Source organism: Nomascus leucogenys, chromosome 5 (assembly GCF_006542625.1).
Source record: "Nomascus leucogenys isolate Asia chromosome 5, Asia_NLE_v1, whole genome shotgun sequence".
Lineage (NCBI taxonomy): Eukaryota > Metazoa > Chordata > Mammalia > Primates > Hylobatidae > Nomascus > Nomascus leucogenys.
The window spans coordinates 132,951,864-132,958,377 of NC_044385.1; the positions used below are offsets into that span (position 1 = coordinate 132,951,864).

The 6,514-nt window shown below is 39.7% G+C and overlaps 1 pseudogene; it reads left to right on the forward strand.

Annotated features, from left to right (window-relative positions):
* The first annotated feature begins 4,514 nt into the window (after positions 1–4,514).
* On the forward strand, positions 4,515–4,923 carry LOC100599946 (annotated as a pseudogene).
* Positions 4,924–6,514: the final 1,591 nt, after the last annotated feature.

Sequence of the window (6,514 nt, forward strand, 5' to 3'; positions counted from 1 at the left end):
TTTCCTCATACATTTGTATTAATTTACTTATTTATCCACTTAACAAATATTTGTTGTTCATTTAACAAGGTATGTATCACTATTGAATTTTTTTCTAAAAATAGTACCATTTTAACTGTTATCCTCTAATGAAATTATAGTTTGGAAGCAAAGACCAAGCAGTAAAAAATAGTGAGAAGGATCTAAACTGATCAAAAAGATGTAATAACGTGGACCATTAATCCCACAAAGTAGTGTATTCCACTGAGGAATATTAAATTGTAGAAAGAACAGTCTAATAAAATATCACCCTAGACACTGTCAAAGAAGAATAGTTGATACCAAATTGGCTAAAGGAAGATTTAGTCATAAGATCTTTTGAGAATAAAAAGTTTGAATAGATGATATAAAAATACAACTTTTGACTGATTTCATTGCAGTAGCTAATATAAATAGTTATTATGCTATGTGACCTAGAGCCCAGAAAAATAGAATTTTTTAGTCTTGAAGTTTCAGATTACCTTTATGCCTTAATAGGCTTAAAAGCTTAAAACATTTGACTTAACCAATATCAAATACCTCTTAATGGATATAAACGATTCAAGAAGAAAACATGAATCCTAATAGATTCCCATTTGAAACTGGAAGGTACATTAAAGTCATTATGTCCAAATTTCCTATCTTCTGGAAAGGAAATTGAGGTCAAGAGAGGGCAAGTGACTGATTCAGCATTGCACATGTAGGGTACATGACTTCTACTACAGTTTTCTCTGCACTATACAGCCATACTTCCATTGCACATTAATACACTAGCTTTCTAGTCCAACACAATCTTGCTTGACTTTGAACGGTCTAACTTATTAAATTTATCATGTTATTCCCATATCGACTCTTAAGACCAAAGCTTTCCCCACATCAACAGGAATCTACCTGATCCCTATTGCCAGATAGGGATTGAGTACAGTGAAATATGACTAGCTGGAAACTTATCTGAATTTAAATGTGATTGGCTCAAAGAGTGGCTTATGCCCTTTTTGTACTTTATTGGTGACATGTCAGTAAGAGGAAATCCAACTTTATTAACCAAATGCTCCTCATCCTTGGAATGCCCCCAAAGGCATATTTGTTCTAATTTATTCAATTTGGGGAACCATGTTATAGATAAGGAGACTGAGGCCCAAGGAAGGTCTTGGAGGAAGGGTGTGGCAGAGCTGCTATTGAGATCCCAGGCTACATCCTCCACCTAGGATGGGTAATTTTATGTGTCAACTTGGCTAGGCCATAAAGCCCAGTTTTGTTTGGTCAAATATAAATCCTAACATTGCTGTGGATATATGTTTTAGATGTGAGTAAGATTTAAATCAGTAGACTTAAAGCAGATGACCCTGTATGATTTGGGTAGGCCTAACCCAATCAGTCAATGGATTTAAGAGAAAAGACTAAGGTTTCTTGAAAAAGAAAAAATTCTCTTCAAGTGTTGAACATAGAAGTTCTGCCTGAGTTTCCAGCTTGCACCCCTGCAAAATTTGGACTCAAGGTTGCAACATTTTAACTCTTCCCTGAATTTCCAGCCTTGGGGGCTGATGTAGATTTTGAACTTGTCACTTCTACAACTGAGCCAATTCCCTGAAGCTTCTTTCTCTCTATCTTCTATGGATTCTGTTTCTCTGGAGTACCTTGACCAATAGTCCTTGCATGCTCTTTCTGTGTACTTTTTGTGTCCTAAAGTTAGACTTTGAAGTGAGGAAAAAAAAAATCTGCTATGGAGACCATGAGCCCTTGCAGGAGGACGAGCTGTGACTCCATTTGAAAGAAAGATATCCAGAGAGGCCAGGCCTTACCCAGAGATCAAAGTGGCAGCATTGGAGCCGGGTTTTGACAGGCGCAGCTGCAAATGCTCACAGGACCAGCAGCATTGGAAGAGAAATCACCAGAGCCCTCCACGAAGCCCGTGATGGGATAGATTGGACTTAAGAACAACAGTATCAACAAAGAGCATTTTCAGGAAAAGAAGCTCTGCATTGCTTGTTTAATTAAAAAAGAAGATATATGGGAAGACATTTTGCAGAATGCCTTTTTAGAAGGGCAAAATAATAATAATAATAATAATAATAAAAATTCCTCCTACCCAAAGTAAAACATCAACACTCTTGAATAGAAAAGAATTTAGATTCTGAACTAAATGGTTTAATGAGGGACAGATAATAAGTGTGAATTGAAACTAATTGGTGTTTCAGATCACTAAGCTGGTTGAAAAACCATTTGTGATGAGGTCTGTATAAGTTAACAGTCGCTTTTAAATGCCTAATTAAACATCGTTCTGTCCCTAGTGAGAATAAAAAAAGTATTGTTGCTCATTGCTCTATACTTAACCAAATGATTAAAGTGGGTAATCTGAACAGATTTATTTTTTGTGTGTGGTAAAAGCTCTTTTTTCCCCAGAATAGGCTGATGTAGGTAGCCTTTGGACAATGACACATTGTGTCAGATACAGACAAGAATGCCACCTCGCAGTGAGCATGCATAATGGGATAATGTGAGAAAAAGGCCACGAGATTCTTGTTGAACAAAAGGAAAAATAAAGACACAAGGTGAGAGGTGGCTGGGTCATGGCTGATTTTTCTCCCTCTCCTGGGAGTAATAATTAAAAGGGTATCAATAAGAGGATTTAAAAAATTATGCTGTTTCGGCGCTAAGGATTAAGGGCACAAGTGTTTGCAATGAATTATATTCAAGAGAGATCAAGGTTTAATACTTGTAATTTCATTTTACTATGGGCTGAAGCCCTCTGGAATTCAATGAAAAGGGTACTAAGAGGATAGTCGGACAGATGGGGGACTGGAGAGGGCTCAGAAGGGCTTGCTCTGGGGCCACACTGGTGGAATCATTTTCTGGGTTTAGGGATGGAAGAGCTGGTGTGGAAATGGAGTGATTTCTGAAGGAAAGCGTCCAGGAGGAGCAGCCTGCAAGGTAGAGGGAGTCTCAGGGCATCGGCTTTCCTTCCATCTCCTCACTTCCCACCTCCTTCTCTTCCTCCCACTACAGTTTCATGCCTTGGTGTAAAGCAGGCTGTTTCTCTATGGTCTGGTTTTACACCCATAGCTGCACAACAGTGCAAGAAAAAAAAAGTTTTTTCTGTAATTAACTTCCCTAAATGTTTTCAAGGTAGTTTATTTGACTCTGCCTGAGCATAAGGTCAGGGGAGTATTTATTTTCTGTAATTCCAGAAAACAAAACAAACAAGAACCTAACACCAAAGGTGTTAAGAAAAAAAAAGAGAATCATTTGGATTAAAAAAAATATATATTCCAATAAAAACTCTAATGTTATTTGTGCAACTCTTTATTTTGTGTGGAAACATTCTCTGATGATGCAGGTGCTAATAAGTGACTTCTTTGAGAGGAGGACGTGAAGAAAGGTGGGGACAAGGAGCCAGGAGCCTCCTGGAAAGATCAGGGTGAAGGAAGAGGTACCCACAGGGTTATCCTGTGTAGGCTTCACCTTCCTCTTTCTCCCACTCTCACCTTTGCTGAGAACCAAAGTCTTGGTGGCGAGTTCAGACATTCAAGAGAGTAAGCTCTATCTATTATGTACTGAGCCTGTATATTTATTTAGATTTGCATATTTGTGTGTATATTCATTACTACTTTTTTTTTTTCCTTAAAGACAGAGTCTCACTCTTTTTTCTTAAATATAGAGTCTCACTCTGTCACCCAGGCTAGAGTGCAGTGGTGCAATCATGGCTCACTGTAGCCTCGAACTTCCGGACTCAAGTGACCCTCCTGCCTCAGCCTCCTGAGTAGCTGGGACTACAGACACATGCAACCACATTGGGCCAATTAAAATTATTATTATTATTATTATTATTTTTTTTTTAGAGATGGGTTCTCATTATATTGCCTAGGCTGGTCTCAAATTCCTGGCCTCAAGAAATCCTCCCTCCTTAGCCTCCCAAAGAGCTAGGATTATAGGTGTGAGCCAACTTGCCCAGCCCATCCATTACTTCTTAATGTCATTTCCTTCCTCTGTTCCTCTAAGCAGTCATTTGCTTCTAACAGCACTCATGGTTTCTTGTATACGATTTGCGCTGATGTCTATTGAGTCAACTGATCAATAGCAGTCCTGGATTCTGAGACAGTTGTTTTTTCAGTCGGCCTCAGACCACGCCAGTTTGTTTTCTTTTCTGAAGTGGATTACGACATGGGTGCTTTGGCTGTTCTACCTTCTTGATCACTGCTGGGTCCGCTGCTTTAAGCCCATGGACCCACCTGTCTGGACATCTAGGTGTGACTTTCTTTGAGAAAGAGTAAATTTTTTCTAAAATCCTAATTTAAGCCCCTGTGGCTTAATTAGACACCCACCCCGCCAACCCCCCAACAACTGTTGGAACAAAGACTCTCACAACCAATGTTTCAACTGTATTGTTCTGAGGCTTTATTTCCATCTTCCTCCATGCAGCAAAAGTCCCAATACAGTAAACAGAAGAAAAGAGCTGGAGCGCTGAGACCAAGGGCTAAAGCTGGGAGACTGAAACAATGCAGACCACTGGGGCGTTACTCATTTCTCCAGCTCGGAACCGCTGTTGTACCTGGGGTCTAATCAGGCCTGTATCTGCCTCCTTCTTGAATAGCCCAGAGAATTCACCTAAACAGCCTTCCTATAGCAGCTCCCCGCTTCGGGTGGCCAGATGGGAGTTCCAGACCAGTATTGTCTCCTGCTATTGACATAGCAGTCAAGTTGATTGGTGCTGGGGCAGCCACAGTTGGTGTGGCTGGTTCAGGGGCTGGCATTGGAAAAGCGTTTGGCAGCTTGATCATTGGCTATGCCAGGAACCTGTCTCTCAAGCAGCAGCTCTTCTCCTATGCCACTCTAGGCTTTGCCCTGTCTGAGGCCATGGGGCTCTTCTGTAGAATGGTCGCCTTCCTCATCCTCTTTGCCATGTGAGGCTCTGTGGGGGTCACCTGCCTGTGCATGCTGCTGTGACTCCATGCCATTCCTGGTTCTGCGGTGTGCTAAGCTTTACCATTAAACACAACGTTTCTCTAAAAAATGAAAAAATAAAATAAAAGAAAGAAAAGAGCTGGTGGAGTGGAGGCTCTCCCACCCCCACCTCCCATGCCCAGGAAAAGGGCTTGCGGGTTCAATCACACTGGTCACTCCGGCACGAGTGAGGAAGAAGAGCCCTGTAAGGGCTGTATGGGAGAACACATCCCTTCCTCAGCAAGGACGGCTTCCCCCTTTCAGTGTTGCTTCCCAGAGCCTGAAAGCACACCTGGACTACAATCTCATTTTTTCCTGGACTCAGGCTGTCAGCCCTGGTGAAGCCTCACTGCCACTCTCCTGGAGCGAAAACAGTCTAGAGATGTGACCTACCCTAACAGCTTTAACGTACCCCTCTACCATACAGAAAAAAACATGGGCTCAGCGACAAAACTATTAGGAAGCCAAGAATCACACACAAGGTTAGTTCAGTCATATGGGATTCAATACTGGAGGACAACTTTGATTTTATTTCTCTCACATTTTACATACTCAGTAGTAGAGGCTGTGAAGGGTCTGAAGACCTTCTGTTCTGCCAGGGAAATGGATGTGGCTTGATGACCAGGCCCTGGGCACTCAGCTGAGAATGACTCCTGCCATCAGGGCCCACCTCTTGACTTTTCCTAGGAACTGACATTTGTTCTCTCACTTCTAACTTCCCTTTATTTCCCAGTGTTACACATGCTTTGATGATTGAGCCTCCTTTGTGATCTGCGCCCTGTGGAGTTCTCTCCAGACTAGATGAAGAGTTGAACAGGCTTAATAAATCATTAGCATAATACAAAATATTTGAAACAATAATGCCACAATTTGACTACTAGATTATATCTACACAGCTAGAGAGAAATTTAAATACTAAGGGAGTTAAGTGAACATTTTTACAACTAATTTGATTTATTCATGTATTTTTAAAAACAGTAGATGATAAAGCAGATATGGAAAAATTCCAAATTACGAAAAGATTAAAAATTATTTCTTGCATATTTTATTTTTAAACATATTTTTTCATATACTATAATAACTAGAGTTAATGATTTTCATTATAAATTGCTAAACATGTTTAATTTCTAAATGGGAAGTCAGAAACTTTTAAACAAAAGATTTGTCATTTAAAATGATCAATTATTGTTTTAGACATATTTACTTAAGGAGAAACCTAAAATATACAGCAACTGTGCTTAGAATTGATGAAGCTGAGATTTGATGAAAATGAAGTTCATATGAGGAACATTTAAAAAATCAAGACAAATCGAGTCAGTCATTCACCCTTTTATATAATACTACAGTACTTGTGCTGATTAAAAATGGAGCTAATTGTAGGGTAGAAGTTTCTTCAAATTAGAAAATAATTTCTATGAATTTCTAGTTGTTCCGTGGCGATAATTTAGAATACTAGAGTTCCAATATCAGTAAATCAACATAAGGACTGGAGTGGGCATCATGAGGATATTTACAAATTATTCCTGTTTCTTGAGGGTTAAATTCTTATGGAATT